Consider the following 15,596-nt stretch of genomic DNA (forward strand, 5'->3'; position numbering starts at 1 on the left):
TGGAGGCAAGGGCTAATCCTCATATTTCTCTTCTATTCCTATAGTGCCATGCACAGCACTATACACATTTTGCTTACTTAGTAAAGGTGGAAAGGAGCAAGGCATTTTGAGGAAACAAAAAAAGACCAGTTTTTCATTAAGATGAAGTTAGTTTTTATTTTTAAATTTGAAATGAAGTCAGAGCAGACTAGCTGGCTTTGAATGTCAGGATATGGAGCTTGTTTCAGTGTCCTTTGTCCTCGAAGGGCAAACACAGCTGCCAATCATAAGAAACTTCCACAGAGACAGTATCCAGTGGCAAGAAGTGGCATGGAGAAAAGGAGGTCTGGAGAAGGTGAGTGGGTAGGACACATTCCTCTAGAGTGGAAGGATGCTATTCAGATTCTACCAATAGTCACTGAGCTCCTACTTTATCCCAGAGAGTAGTTGGAATGTTTTCACATTATCTGTTCTAAGCCACACTAATTAACCCATGAGGTATAATTAGTCCAGTCTTGAAGATAAGGTGACTGAAGCTCAAGATGGTTAGTGACCTGTCCAAGGTTGAATGGGTAGGAATCCAGATATTCTGATTCTAGAATCTGTCTTTTCTTCATATTCTCTGCTTTTCTTTAAATATCAGCCACTGTAGCTTGCTCTTAGTTGTGAACTTATTTGTAACCATTGATTAGTTTACAAACCTGTGCCAGACTCTATACTGTGATAATATAGGGCCTATCAGAACCTACATCTTCCAAACCTCTCTAGCCTTATGTACACCATGCCCCTCTTGGTCTCTAGCTTGGAGGGAGTCTTCTCTCATTCCACTAGAACTAACAGGGGTTACATATGCTGCATGGCATAGTTAATTTCTTCACAACTTTCAAATTTCAATCCTTTAGCTGTTCTATTACACGTATTGCAATTGTAATCTTATATTTATTTGTATGATTACTCGGCAATGGTTCTCTTCCCTTGACATACACATGGTTATAAACTCCATTAAAACAGACAGCTGGGTATACTTTTGTTTCTATGTATTTCCACTATTTATGACAGTGCCCTGCACACAGTAAGAACATAAATATTCATTGTTGAGCAAAAGTTTAAATGCACAAATGTTTTAATGGTGAATACATGAATGGATTGTGAACATGGCAAATTTGGCTTAAATGTTTACATCTCTTATACTGGGTCAGAATTAATGCTGTGAGGAAGCTGGTAGTTTGTATATGGGATATACTACCTCTGTGTTCATCCTTTGTTTCTGATAATTTCCTTTCCCTGTCTTCTCCTGTCTAAATCTGCCTTTGGACCATTTTTATATTAGAAAAGACCTCCTACCCACAGGTTCTATGGTCATGGCAGATGGCCAGGCCCTGAGCCTCAGCAGACTTCCAACTCCTACCCTCTGGTTTTGGACTTACCCTGGCCAGCTAATAGGGAGGTGAAGAAGATCAACCATCATACCAGGGAGCCAAGAGTGCCTACAACTGCAAGCAAGAGAATTGAATCCATCATCCATGTGGAATCTAAGTCCCCTCTTGATGTAGAGGGGGACTGGACTTAACCATCCCAGGTTCCACTGGATGGAGGAATAGAGTATAGATTAGAGTGGACTTACTGGTGTTCTGCTGGGGAACTGTGATTAGTAAGGGAAGAAATTGTAATATCGATGTGGAGAAAGTGGTCACAGTAGCTGCTGATGGTAGGGAGAGGGAAGAAGAGACATGATGTGGGCGCATTTTCAGGATTTGGAGTTGTCCTGGGTAGTGCTGCAGGGAAAGATGCTGGACATTGTGTGTCCTGCCATGGCCCACTGGGTGGAATGGGGGAAAAGTGTAGACTACAATGAAGACCACTGTCCATGTGGTGCGGCAGTGCTCCAAAATGTATTCACCAGGTGCAGTGAATGTGCTGCAATGATGGAAGAGGTTGTTGAATTGGGAGGAGTGGGGTGGGGGTGAGGGTGTATTTCGGGACCTCATATTTTTTGAATGTAACATTTAAAAGAAAATAAAGAAAAAGACCTCCTGACCACCATCATGCTGAGATGTAAATGGCATTTGGTGCTACCCCTCTTGTGAGTTGTTTCACTTAACTAATCAGAGGATGAAGTTCTAAAGGTGATATTTCATACAGGGTGGCCGGGTTGTGAAGTATATTCCTCATGTCATGCAAGTTATACCAAAACTTCCTGTAAGTGATCTAATACCTGTTAGGAGGATTCCCTCCCACTGAAGTGGGATATTTTCCCAAGGAATGTTCTCCTGAGAAATGTGGGGAAAGTGTAAGCACAACTAAACAGGATGGGGAGAGAAGGAGAAAAAAAAATCAACCATTTCCCACTCACTGGTAGCTTAAATAATTTTTTCAAACAAAATTTTTACAAGTTAAAACATACATTAGTATAGAGTTCAACACTTTTTAAAATAGTTCTTTTGCCTCACTTCCTCATGCCTTCTTTGTAAAATTCCAGAATGCTCTGTTTAGTAAAAGGGGAAACAGGCCCATGGAAGTAAGTGACTTGTTTCAATGTCACACAGCTTGCTAGTGGCCAGACGCAGCTTAGAACACAGGGATTGTGAGAAATCTTAGAGGTAGGATAGATTGATTCAACAGCAAACTTGGCTCAAGACTTCCAATTTTAAAGCTTTCTGAAGAGTTTTGCCACAAAGGAAATTTGCTAGGAAAGAGAAAGAAAGAAAAAAAAGGTTAAAGGAGGTCAGACCGTGGATCAGAAATTTAGTCATTCCTCTGGGAGTCCTGTATGGCTACTGCTGTCTTTGGTAGGGTTGAAGTCAGGAGGGTGTGTGTGTGCGTGTGTGCATGTGTATGTGTCTATGTGTGTGTCTTTAGGTGTCTGTGTGTGTGCACAAAACCATATTCCTAGAATCTTAGCAGATTTGAGCCATCACCTACCTGTCCTGGATTGAAAAATTGACTCAGTCCAGATTTTTTTTTTGAGATTTATTTTTTATTTATTTCTCTCCCCTCCCCACCCTTCCCACCCCCGTTGTCTGCTCTCTGTGACCATTCACTGTGTTCTTCTGTGTCCGCTTGCATTCTTGTCAGGTGGCACCGGGAGTCTATGTCTCTTTTGTTGCATCATCTTGCCTCATTAGCTCTCCGTGTGTGTGATGCCACTCCTGGGCGGGCAGCACTTTTTTCACGTGGGATGGTTCTCCTTGCGGGGCACACCCCTTGCATGTGGGGTACCCCTATGTGGGGGACACCCCTGTGTGGCACAGCACTCCTTGCACATGGCAGCACTGTGTGTGGGCCAGTTCATCACATGGGCCAGGAGGCCCTGGGTACCGAACCCTGGACCTCTTGTATGGTAGGTGTATGCTCTATCAGTTGAGCCACATCTGCTTCCCTCAGTCTAGATTTTGAATGCTCAAAAATATAAGCCCTGTGGAGAGGGACTTGGTCTTATTCCTCATTTTCTCCTCAGCAAATAATATAGTAGCTGACATCTAAATAGCAGATCCTCAATGAATGTTTATTGAATAATAATTGAAAGGGTCATCTCCTTAGTAAAGTTGAAATGGGATAAGAAAAGGATTTGTGTGTGTTGGGGGAGGGGAGGGAGAGGAGAGATGCAAGTGAGGGGAAGGGGAAGAAATAGACCTCTGTTCCAGGGTCCTCACTTATCTGAGGAAGGAGTCACTTAGGAGGAAATATTTCCTATTTTTCTTTTCATGGCCAGCTATATACACAGACCATTAGGTGGCCACCAGCACAGTAAGCCTTGAGGGGTGGGGAAGCTTGCCCACTTTAGAGTTGCCCCATGCTATTTGTGTCAGTTGGGGTCCCAGGGGGAAGTAAATGGCACAAACTAGGTAATTGAGGAGGCTTTGAGAAATGAACTACTGACATAGTAATCTGTGGACTGATATCAATGCTGCCAGTGGAGGTGGCACAGTATGGTTGGGAAGCTTAATTTCTTGCCAACCCTTTAGGATATATTAATAGCTTGGTGTAAAATGAATTTCTGAGGAAAAGACCACAGCGCTGAGCACGGGGCAAGTAGAGGGTGGGTGGGTCACATGATTCAGGTATAACGTCGTCCTTAATAACAACCTCTGAACACAACATGATAAAAGTCTTTTCTGAGAGGCAGTGCCTTAGAGCAGTGCTGACCAAATTGTAATGTGCCTGTGAATCACTGGGTATCTTGTTAAAACAGAGATTCTGATTTAGGACTGGGGTGGGAAGTGGTATCCTGCATTTCTAACAAGTTCCCTGGTGATCCTGCTGCTGCTTCTCCTTAAAGTCAGGTCCTTCTGCATGTGTTCTGCTTCTCGTCCCTTTTCAACTTCTCAGCAACACTGCTCTCCTGAAAGTCTCATCTTTCTCCCTCAATCTTTACTCAGTCTTTCAACCTCACATCTCCCTCTAGCTACAGCCCAATTTTCATATTCTCACTGACAGCCCAACTTGAAGCTTCTCTGGATGGCATGGTTTTCCTCTTACATCTTCAGCCACTTAATTTCAATATTTTGTAAATTTATCTTCCTCTGCCTGACCTCTTAAAGTGCTGCTCTCTTGGGCTCCATCCTGTGCCTCCCCTCCACCCCCCATTATTCTAAATTTATCTTCTCCATTCATGTGCCTTTAAATATTATCTGTATGACAATGTCTCCTAAATTTATATCTCTACTCTAAATCTCTCTTCTAAGTATCAGGCTTATTTTTGCAATGTATCCCCACTTGAATGTTTTAACAGGTATCTTCAACTTTCTGTTAGTAAAACTAACTTAAATTTCACCTTCAAATCTTTTCTCCTCTCAGGCAATGGCACCCATCATTTACCCAGTTTCTAAAGTCAGAAAACTGGGAGTCTTGCTTATTTCTTCCCTTTCCCTTGTACTTACTTCCAATCCATTAGCAGCCCAATAACATACATCCATTTACTTCTATATTTACTACCATGTTCACTCTACTCTAAGTCACCATCATCTCTCACTTGGAATACCGCAACAGATTCCTAATATGACTCTCTACTCCCATTCTGTGTCCTTAACACTATTCTCAGCGTGGTAGTTGGAGCCACTGTTTAAAATATAAACCATATTATGTTGATTTCCTGCTTAATTTTGGCAAGGGGAATGGATCTACTATGATTGGTTTACAATGATCAGAATTCACTGGAATTTGCAGCCACCCATGGAGCATATTACCATTGGAGGAAAGACGGATTCCTGAATGAAATTCAGATTCTGGTAATGTGGTAAAAGGGGGCAATGGATTTTGGGATTTTTAAAAAAATTCAAACTTTATTTCAAATTCAAAAAAATAAAATAACAGAAAAAGACAGTTCAACAAGTTTGGAAGGATTACTCCTAAAAAGTTCCATCCAGCACTTTTAGCTCATCTAATTCCAACCATTAACTCAGTTGTTCCTCTAGGGTTCAGAAAGATACACAGATGAGCACAGATGAAACGATGTAGTAAATGTAGCAGTTTGATATGGTTGGTGAATGCCAAAAATAGATATTGCATTATGTTTGATAACTGGTCTGTACCTGGGTGTGATTACATTATAGTTTGGGCTTTGACTCGGCCATGTCAGTAGGGTATTGAGCCTCTGACCCTTTGTGGGTGGGGACTCACACATAAAATACTTGGCAAAGGAAACAGTTGGAGTTTTTGATGTTGGAGTTTTGGTGCTGGAATTTTGAGCTGGAGCCCAGGAAGTAAGCACACAGAGGAGCAGAGCAGCTGAGCCTGGCGAGAATCAAACCCAGGGAGAGAGACAGGGCTGGTTGACTGATAGTCTATAGCTGGCCATGTGGAGAGAAACAAAACCTAGAGAGCCTCATAGTCTATAGCTGACCTTGTGGCAAAATCAGAGGAACTGAGCTGAGAGAGAAACAGAGCCCCAGGAAGAGAGGAACCCAAGAAGTCTGAACTCCTGGCTAATGTTGGCAGCCATCTTGTCCCAATGTGGCAATAGACTTTGGTGAGGGAAGTAACTTATGCTTTATGGCTGGTAATTGTAAGCTTCTACCCCTCAATAAATACCCTTTATAAATACCAACAGATTTCTGGTATTTTGTATCAGCACCCCTTTGGGTGACTAATACAGTCAAGTTCTCCTTATTAATGAAAAAGATGAAGAAGAAAAAAATGCCTAATCATATTCATATCTCACAAAATCAAACCTCATATTATATTTTTAATCTTTAGCATTAATATAGCACCTCTTTTTACTTTTGCTCCAAAAACATTACAATGTTAACTGTGTCTATAAATTACATTAGTTGTATTTTTCCCATGTATCACCACATTCTTAACACCCTGTAGAGGAAGAACATTCCTATATTTATATTATTAACCACAGTCCTCATCTACCACCAAAATAATTGTTATACATTCCATTTATTTATATTTATATTAATATTTTGGGGTATTTTGAATGCTCTGAAAGATGTCACTGGGCTTTTCAGGTTCCTACGTCTCTTTTACCACTCAGACACCTTACGTGTCAAGAATGTATCAAAATGATATAGGAAACTATGGAATTGTTCAGATCTAGGACCCTAGAAAACAGCATTTCTGTAAAACATTGAACATATAAGTTTCTTAAGTCAGAATTCCCTTTAACAGTGAGGCTTGTTTTGAGTAAACTAATATCATCAATGATGAATCCTTGATAAGTTTGGGTGAGATGAACTTTTACAAATACTTTCCTCATGTGCAATAACAGTAAGAATTAATTTTGTTCAGCCTTTGGCTATGGGTGCTGTATGTGTCTTAAGTCAAGTGCAAACCTACATGGTGCCATTTCTTTATTATTTACAGCAATCTTGTAGTTTCCACAATGTCTCATTTGTATCACCAGAGTTCTTCAAATTTTTTCTCCTCAGGAAAAGGGTGCTTTTGTGTCTATAAAGAGGTAATAGATACACCTACACCTCAAGATTGTTTTGAAGATTAAATGAGTTAATCCAAATGAAATGATTAGACCAATGCCTGGCACATAATAAGTCTCAATTAAGGTCAGCAATAATTCTAATAATAATACTATTATATACAGTGTGACTATGACTTTCTGTTCCTTCAAAACTGCCTTGAAACACTCCTTTAAGTTGAGCTATTCTAGGACATAGGATGGAAGGTCTTGTCTACAGACTCCTAACCTGGTGTCACTGTTCATCTCCAAGAGGCTTCTCAGCTCTTGGTGTTAGGGCAATGTTGGGAGCCATGCTGCACATGGCACAACTCCGAGCAACATCAGCCTGTGATCCTGGTGATCTTAAAAAAACGCATTGCTTTCAACAACCTTGGAAAATGGCGTTATGAGGAAATATTGTTGAAGCCACTGTGACAGGGAGGGGACATTCATATTCTGCTCCTCCTTGTCCTCTAAGTAAAATTTGGAGTGTTATTCAGCACCTGGGTTTTTGTGATGCTGAATTGGGGCCATTGGTAAAGAGTAAAGGAATTGGAGAAATGAGGGCAAAGGAAAAATATAAGCTCCCCCCGCCCCTTTTTAAAAAAATTACTTTTGGTCTTGTGGCAGTTTGATATGGTTATGAATGCCAAAAAATATTGGATTATGTTTATAATCTGGTTTGTACCTGGGAGTGATTGAGTTATGATTGGGGCTTTGATTGGGCCATGTCATTAGGACATTAAAAGGCATGGCAAAGGACAGTTGAGGGCTTAAACATGTTAAACTCTAACATTAAGTTAGAGTTTTGATGTTGGAGTTTGATGCTGAAACTGAAGCCCCAGGGAGAGAGACAGAGCCATTCGCCTAATAGTCTACAGCTGACCTTGTGGAGAAAACAGAAGCGATGAGCCCAGAGGAGCCCAGGAAGCCCGAACCCTTGCAGACGTCAGCAGCCATCTTGCTCCAACACTTAAAAATAGACTTTGGTGAGGAAAGTAACTTATGCTTATGGCCTGGTATCTGTAAGCTCCTACCCCAAATAAATATTCTTTATAAAAACCAACCAATTTCTGGTATTTTGCATCAGCACCCCTTTGGCTGACTAATACAGTCCCTGTTAATTGTTTCTGTGAATTGACATTGTACGGTGATTGGACCAGGGGAGATCCCAATAATTTTTTGGTTTCAGGTCCTTTATGAATGGTAGAAATAATAATGAGAATTGGTGTGTGCTTGTGCATGTGGCCATTTATTAGGACCGATATCTCTTAAGACACCTTGCTTTGGATCTTCTGAGTGTTTATAGCTCCTGGGTTTTATTGCTACACAAATAATCAAGATCACATCTTGGGTGAAAGGAAGTAGTATTAGATTTTCAGGCTTTCTTCAGATGAATTTGTAATGACAGTCTTTTTCATCTGGCCATTCTTTTGACCAGCATTTACTTGTTGCATGATTAAACCTTCAAAATGTAGGTAAACTGCATTGTAATCTAACCAGGGATTAATATGCCTGAAATTAGCCCAAATAATGACAAGACCTCTTTGCCTATCCAATCTAAACTGTTCTCTGATGTTTAAGTACATTTTGGTACAATTGTATGGTGGAATACTATCCAACAATTATGAAAATTTTTATAATAGAGAAATATTTAAGAACCAAAGAAAGGGAAATAAAGTAATAATATGAAACTATTTCTTGTTGTATCTTAAATCCATGAAAAAGAACTCAAAAGAAAAAAAAAGAGACTGGCATGACATTCAGCAGTAATTAATAGTGGTTATCTTCAATACTCATACATAGGCAAGAGTGCAAAACAGACACCAATTCTAGTTAAGAGGTATCCATAATTGATAAAGATGCCCTTCATAATATTTTCACATAATGTCATTTGACAAGGCTGTTGAGAATCATATGTTTTTCAAGATCACATATAGCTTATCGCAGGTAATATATAATAATTCCTTTGGAATTATTTTATTAAATTACAAATGTACAACAGCTTCTTAATTCTATACACATGCTTAAATTTTTTTAAAAAGGAAAGCATTATATCTTACTATACCATGATCCTGGCTAATAGCTTTTCAGAACTTTGAGAGAGCAGATGCAGCTCAAGTGGTTGAACATCTGCTTCCCATGTAGAGAGTTCAATCCCTGGTACTTCCTAAAAACAAAGCAAATAAACAAAAAAGCCCAACTCTTATTGGGGAGAGGATGTAGCTCTGTGGTTGAGTGCCTGCTTCCCATGTATGTGGTCCTCCTGGGCAAAAGGAAAAAAAACTTTGAGAAAAATCTTAAAAAAGGTTTCACACTTCACTGTCACACAAAACTTACAAATTTAACATTATCAAAGGAAGGGATGCTTCCACACTCCTACAAAGACCACTAGAAAGAAACAATTAAAAAGATATGAAACTATCTCAAAGGTCCCCCCCCACCCAGTCTTTCCTCCACAGTAAAGCAATGTTATTAAATAATCCAACTCATTCACAAAATGGCTCTCTGCATCTGCTCTGGTGTCTTCTGTCGTCTCATTGCATATTTATATATGACTGAAATAAAAGTTTCCTTAACATTATTATTTCCATAACTTGAAGCTGTTCTGTTACCTCTAGGCTCTCATCCTCTCCTATTTATACAGTGAAGACCATGGCAAATAGGAAGAACCTCATATTGACTCCTCACTACCCGCCCCTCCCTCCTTATTCCACTGCCTCCTGGACCAGTTTCCTCCACAATGTGGTCCTGCCACATTCCTGCTACCACCATTTTTCATTTGACCATAGTTAGAAGGTTGCTGGTTATCATTTTCAAAATCATTGTAATTTCTACCCCCATAATTTCCTCCTCCATAGTTGCCCTCCACCACCATATCCTCCTCTCTCTCCTCCATAACCAGGCTACCTCCAGGTCCTCTTCCATACTCATTATAGCTATGTCCAAATCCACCATTGTTTCCATATCCATCAGATCCTCCTCTAAAGTTCCTTCCTGGACCTGCTCCAAAATGTCCACAGTGACCACATGAATCTCAAAACCAAAGTTGCCTCCTCTTCCATGCGTAGAACTTCAGACTTCCTGCATTTCTTGTTGAGACCCTTTCTTTCTTCTATATATGACCATTGATGCTATGGTATTTCTGCAAAACACTTTTAAAAAATGAGTTATTCGCTCTTTTATTGTTGTTGTTGACCTTGTCGTCATTCATCAAGAATGTTATCAGTAACCACTGTGGTTATTTATTATCATCATCATTTTCCTTGTTCTGAGAAACCAAATAAAGTCTCTGGCACTCCAAGATGGTATTTATTATTGTCATCATTGCTGTAGTTTGTGCTGAGACACCGAATAAAGTTTCTGTTGATCCAAGGTGAGAGTACTTTCCTGAAGAAGATGAACAAGGGTTCCCCTCCCTGAGTATGAAGTCCCTGTCTAGATACACCAGCTACTGTTGAGGGGTATATGGGAGCTCACACTTGGACTGTGTTGGTATCACATTTCTGCAATACAATTTTATCAACAGGATCATGATCATCAAAAGTAACAAAGCCAAAGCCTCTTTTCTTTCCAGACTTCTGAGCAGTAATTATCTCAATGGTATCAGTTTTCTCATATTTCTCAAAGTTATCTCTAAGGCAGGGATTCTCAACCAGAGGTCCACGGACCCCCAAGGGGTCCATGGAAAGATTTCAGGGGACCCATGAGCTTGAATTGAAAAAAAATCAACTTATTATCTTTATTTTCTCTGACCTCTTATTGAAATCTAGCATTTCCTTCACTTATGAATGTATACAATAAATTACAGTAATAGTATTCATTTCATATCACATTACACCAGTTGCATATCTCAAAAAATCCCTTATGCTCATCCATACTTCACAGTTACAGTAGTTGTTAGACTCCATGCTAGTTGAGTGTCATAAAACTATTCACTGCTACATTCCTTGATTTTCACCTGACTGTCAAAGGGGTCCATGGAACAAAAAAGATGAAGACCTTGCTCTAAAGTGATCTTCTTTAATTCCTCAGTATCTTCCTCAGTATCTTCTTTAATTTCACTAGCAGCTTCTTTACAGTTATTATGTGAGCCACTAGTTTTCTAGATTCCTCTCTTGCTACAGTGCATTTTGGCTCAACCACTCTCCATCAATTGAATGAGGTCTCCCAGTCATCGCAGCATCAACCTCAACCATGGGTGAAAATGTTTCAAAACCAAATCTCCTTCCTCTTTTACTTGCAGGATTCCTCATCACCACATGTGGTAGTTCCTCAAATGTTCTTCTGTGGTTTCTGAACTTAGGCAACCAAAAAAGAGTTTACGGTATCGTTCCTTTTCTCTCTCCACGGCAGTCTCAGCACTTCAGCTCCTTGAGACCACAGAGACCAAAGAGAGCTTTGTGGACAAGTTGGAACCGCTCTTGTCCTGGCGCTGCTGTGAGAACTGTGGTGCTCAAGAAATGCGCTGCCAGGAGCACCACCGCCCGTTTTCTTTTTTTGTACCGACATATAATTTCCAAATTTTCTATAATGTAGACATGTTACTACTTTTATAATCAGAAAAATCATATAAAGTAACCTACTTCTTCAGTTTCTCATCATGTAGTTGTTTTACTGCTAGGCGTCATTTTGGTGGTTGCTATGAATGTCAATTATGACGATCAAAAACTCAACCCCACATGTACCACATCCTTCAAGCATCTCCAAAATTATAGTTGTTGAGAAAGTTATCATAACTCTGTACTGTGTCCAGCAATTATGTTCATGAAAATATGTTAATAATTCCATAACACATAAATTGTTTGAGGGATCATGAGTGATTTTAAAATGGGAAATATTTAGGCCAAGAACTGGCAGGAGCTAAGCATATTTCTCTTTAGAGTCCCCTATGCTTTTACGTCAAGTCAAAATAAAAGGTTCTTGGCATATAAACCCTTAGAAGCAAAACAGCATCAAACTATTTACTTTTCCGCAAGACAGTCACTTTAAGTGCAAGGCAAGTCTGTATTAAAGAGGAAATATGAGGTTGAGTTTGGACAGCCCGTTACTTTTTCCCCCAGCATCTTTCTGGGAACTATATTAATTAATTAATTCAATAAGTATTTATCAAACATAGACCATGTATTCACCATGGGGTACCAAATTATTATATTTGGTTGGGGAGACACATAGTAGGTTAGTAATTTCAGTATGGTATGATGAGGATTCGATTAGAAGTGTAACAGAGATCACAACATAGACATGAACTATAAACAGAGTTTACTGAGATACAGGAAGTCTCAGCAGGTCTGAAGAATACCTGGTTTGGTCAGGGCAAAACACTGAGAAGTCCATGGTAAAAGAATTTGTCCTAAGGGAGAGAGTTGAGATGCTTTTGGATCAGAGGGAAAAGGCAATTTGGATCAGACAGAAGCGAGACCTAGTTTCTCTTCTTCATGGAAGCCTAGTGTGAATGGAAAGTTGAGGAGCAGACCTCATTGGGAGGGTCCAGAGCAGCAAAGAAGGATGATTAATTCAAGATGGTAGCTGTGAGAAATGTTTCTGATCACTTGTGAGACATGCCCTGGGGATTCCTGGAGACAGTTGTCAGAGACTTTCAAAGGGAACTTGAGGTCCTACAGAGCCAGGAAAGCAATATTTATACTGTAGTAGGACCGTGACTTTAGTCCCAGACTTGTGTAGTCTGGGGAGCATGGAGACTAAATGGCATAACAAAGGAAAAGTTGCCAGATGGGGTGGAGAGTAAGATTAGGAATGTCTCTTGGAGAGCTAACTTTTAAAGGATGAGTAGGGTGACAGGAAAAAAATATTATAAAACACCAGAAATTTTTGCAGCAGGTTTAACATTAGCAATAGGGGAGAGTAGCAGAATTCTTCTCAAGAATACATGTTTGTGTGTGTGTGTAATAATAGCAATAACAACAGGACCTACATCTAATGAAAGCTATGACAAATATATTTGGTCTCAGGTCTGTCATAATATTTCACATTATGTTTTCTGTTTTTGTGATTTTTGGAAACTGTTTCATTGTAGAAAATTTCAAACATACACAAAGTAAACAGAATGTTATAATGAACTCCCACATATCCACCCCCAGCTTCAACAATTACCAACATTCTGCCATTCTTGTGTCATTCATACCTCTACATGTTTCCCACTTGGCAACTCAATATTAATCATTATTTCTTTTGCCATTCTTTCCTTGAGGTAAAATATACATACATTGAAATGTGCAAATATTAAGTCAACAAGCTTTTGTAAATGTATACATCCACAAAACCCACATCCCTGTAAATAATTTCTCTATACTCAGAAAGTTCCCCTGAGGCCTTTCATAGTTAATCCTTATCTCCTTGACAAGAAAAAAATACTATTCTTATATTTTTCACTTTAATTTAGTTGTGTCTTTTCTAGAACTTCATATTAATGGAATCATAGACTCTTTTGTATCTTGCTTTGTTCATCATCATGCTTTTGAGTCACTTGTTACATGTAACAGTAGTTTTCTCCTTTTTATTACTATTTCCATTGTATGAATATACCATAGTTTATCCATTTTCCTGTTGATGGACATTTGGGCAATTTATTTTTATGTTGTTTTTAAAATCCTTTTGCTATGTGATTTGTATTTTGTTTTGTGAAGTTCTTCTGGCAGGAAGATTTTTATTTGCTCTAATGATTGTCTTTATAATTGTAACTCCATAAAATACCATTAGTCTATTATTTTCTTGTTCCCTCTCAAAAGTCGAAATGTTCATAGTTTTTATTCTTCCTCCATGTCCTTGCCACCAAATTATAGTTAATATTATCTATCTTAGTGTTTGTATTTATCTTTGTGTTTTTTCTGTTGCTTGATCTGTTAGCTTTAAACGATATTTTTGATAGGCAACTGTTCACCTTTTCCTGTGACCCTCAGATAAATCCTGTGCTCAAGACTGAAAGCATTAGCATGGCTCTTAGGACTGGATGATAGATGGGGGTTAACTCCTTTCTTGGTGTGCGTTATCTGCTACACATCCCCTAGCAGATAGTGGCCTGCTGGCACACTCCTTTCCCTTTTGCCCAAAACATAGGTAAACATTCACTGGCTAAAGTATGTAAGTTTAATGGCCACTGGCCCATTCCTGCTGTGATTTCTGTTCCCAGAGGAGAGTGAATGGAGTCCTTTCATTATGGTACAAGCAGAAAAGGGGTGCATGTAGAACATCTTCCTGAATGAGCAACCGAATGAGACTCATTGTCTATGGGGTGCCAGTGCCCATTAGTGAAGCTGACCGTGTTTTTGTCTCTTCTCTATGTGAGTAAACTTTATTCCATCCAGTGCATGTGCTGAGTTTTGCTTTTGTTGGCCATCCTGACACCTGCAAACCATGGAGCTTGTTGGGACCCCTTTCCTGCTGTTTTTGGTGGCGGGCATTTTTATGCTCTTCCTACCCTCCACATGGTGAGATTTCTGCCCTGGAGGTGGTAATAAGTGTCTTTCCTGACTGATGATATTCTTTGAATCACAGCTATCACAGGCAAGGCAGTTAGCATACTTTTCTCTCCTACCTTCTTTCTTCTTCCTCTGTGTGTGTGTGTGTTAGTTGCATCATTTCTGCATCACTGGGAACAAAATGTTTATATTCTGTTTTGTTACTAGTTCTTATGTTTGTTTTAGACTTTATTCTACTATTAAATAAATAAAGTCCAGACTACTCATTAGTCTGTTTGCTTTTGTTTTCCTAATCAGTCTTATGGTTAGCTCAAATTCATATTTCTAGTAGTTTCTCAAGGAAAATGCATAAGAACAATATTTGAATTATTTTTTTGTAAAAACTTTTCTCTGTAGTTTTTGTAAGTGAAGGATCAGCTGGCTGGATATAGACTACTTGATTTACACTCTTTTTACTTGAAGATCTTGTATATATTATTACATTATCTTCTGACTTTGAAATTTGCTGAGGCAAGCCTGATTTCTTTTCCATAAGTGACTTTATCTTTTTTCTGGCTGCCCAAAGGATTCTTTATCTTTGAAGTTCAATAACGTAAAATAATGTATGTGTAGCATTGATGTGCAAATATCTGTTTGAGTCCCTGCTTTGCAACAATTCTGGGCCAATTTTTCCTGGTGCATTTGGTTTCTTTTATTTATTTATTTATTTATCTCCCCTTTCCCCGACCCCCCTCCCCGGTTGTCTGTTCTCTGTCTATTTGCTGCGTTGTCTTCTTTGTCTGCTTCTGTTGTTGTCAGCGGAACAGGAATCTGTGTTTTCTTTTTGTTGCGTCATCTTGTTGTGTCAGCTCTCCATGTGTGCAGCACCATTCCTGGGCAGGCTGCACTTTCTGTTGCGCTGGGCGGCTCTCCTTATGGGGCACACTCCTTGCGCATGGGGCTCCTCTATGCGGGGGACACCCCTGCGTGGCACGGCATTCCTTGCTTGCATCAGCACTGTGTGTGGGCCAGCTACATATAGGTCAAGGAGGCCCGGGGTTTGAACCATGGACCTCCCATGTGTAGATAGCTGCCATGACCACTGGGCCAAGTCTGCTTCCTGGTTTCTTTTAAATGAGTATAAAAATCTTTATTTCAGGAAAGAGTTTTTGAATTATATCTTTAATTTGTTCCATTATTTTGATTTTCTTTTATAAAAAATCCAATTATGCATGTATTGGTTCTCTTTTTTCTGTTTTATACAGATATCATAGTTGCCCTAGCCTTTTAAAACCCAG

At 39.4% G+C, this 15,596-nt stretch overlaps 1 pseudogene; it reads right to left on the minus strand.

Annotated features, from left to right (window-relative positions):
* Window positions 1-9,554: 9,554 nt before the first annotated feature.
* LOC131278433 (heterogeneous nuclear ribonucleoproteins A2/B1-like) overlaps window positions 9,555-15,596 on the minus strand; it is a 50,630-nt pseudogene continuing 44,588 nt past the window's right edge.

The sequence above is a fragment of the Dasypus novemcinctus genome, chromosome 5 (genome assembly GCF_030445035.2).
Source record: "Dasypus novemcinctus isolate mDasNov1 chromosome 5, mDasNov1.1.hap2, whole genome shotgun sequence".
NCBI lineage: Eukaryota > Metazoa > Chordata > Mammalia > Cingulata > Dasypodidae > Dasypus > Dasypus novemcinctus.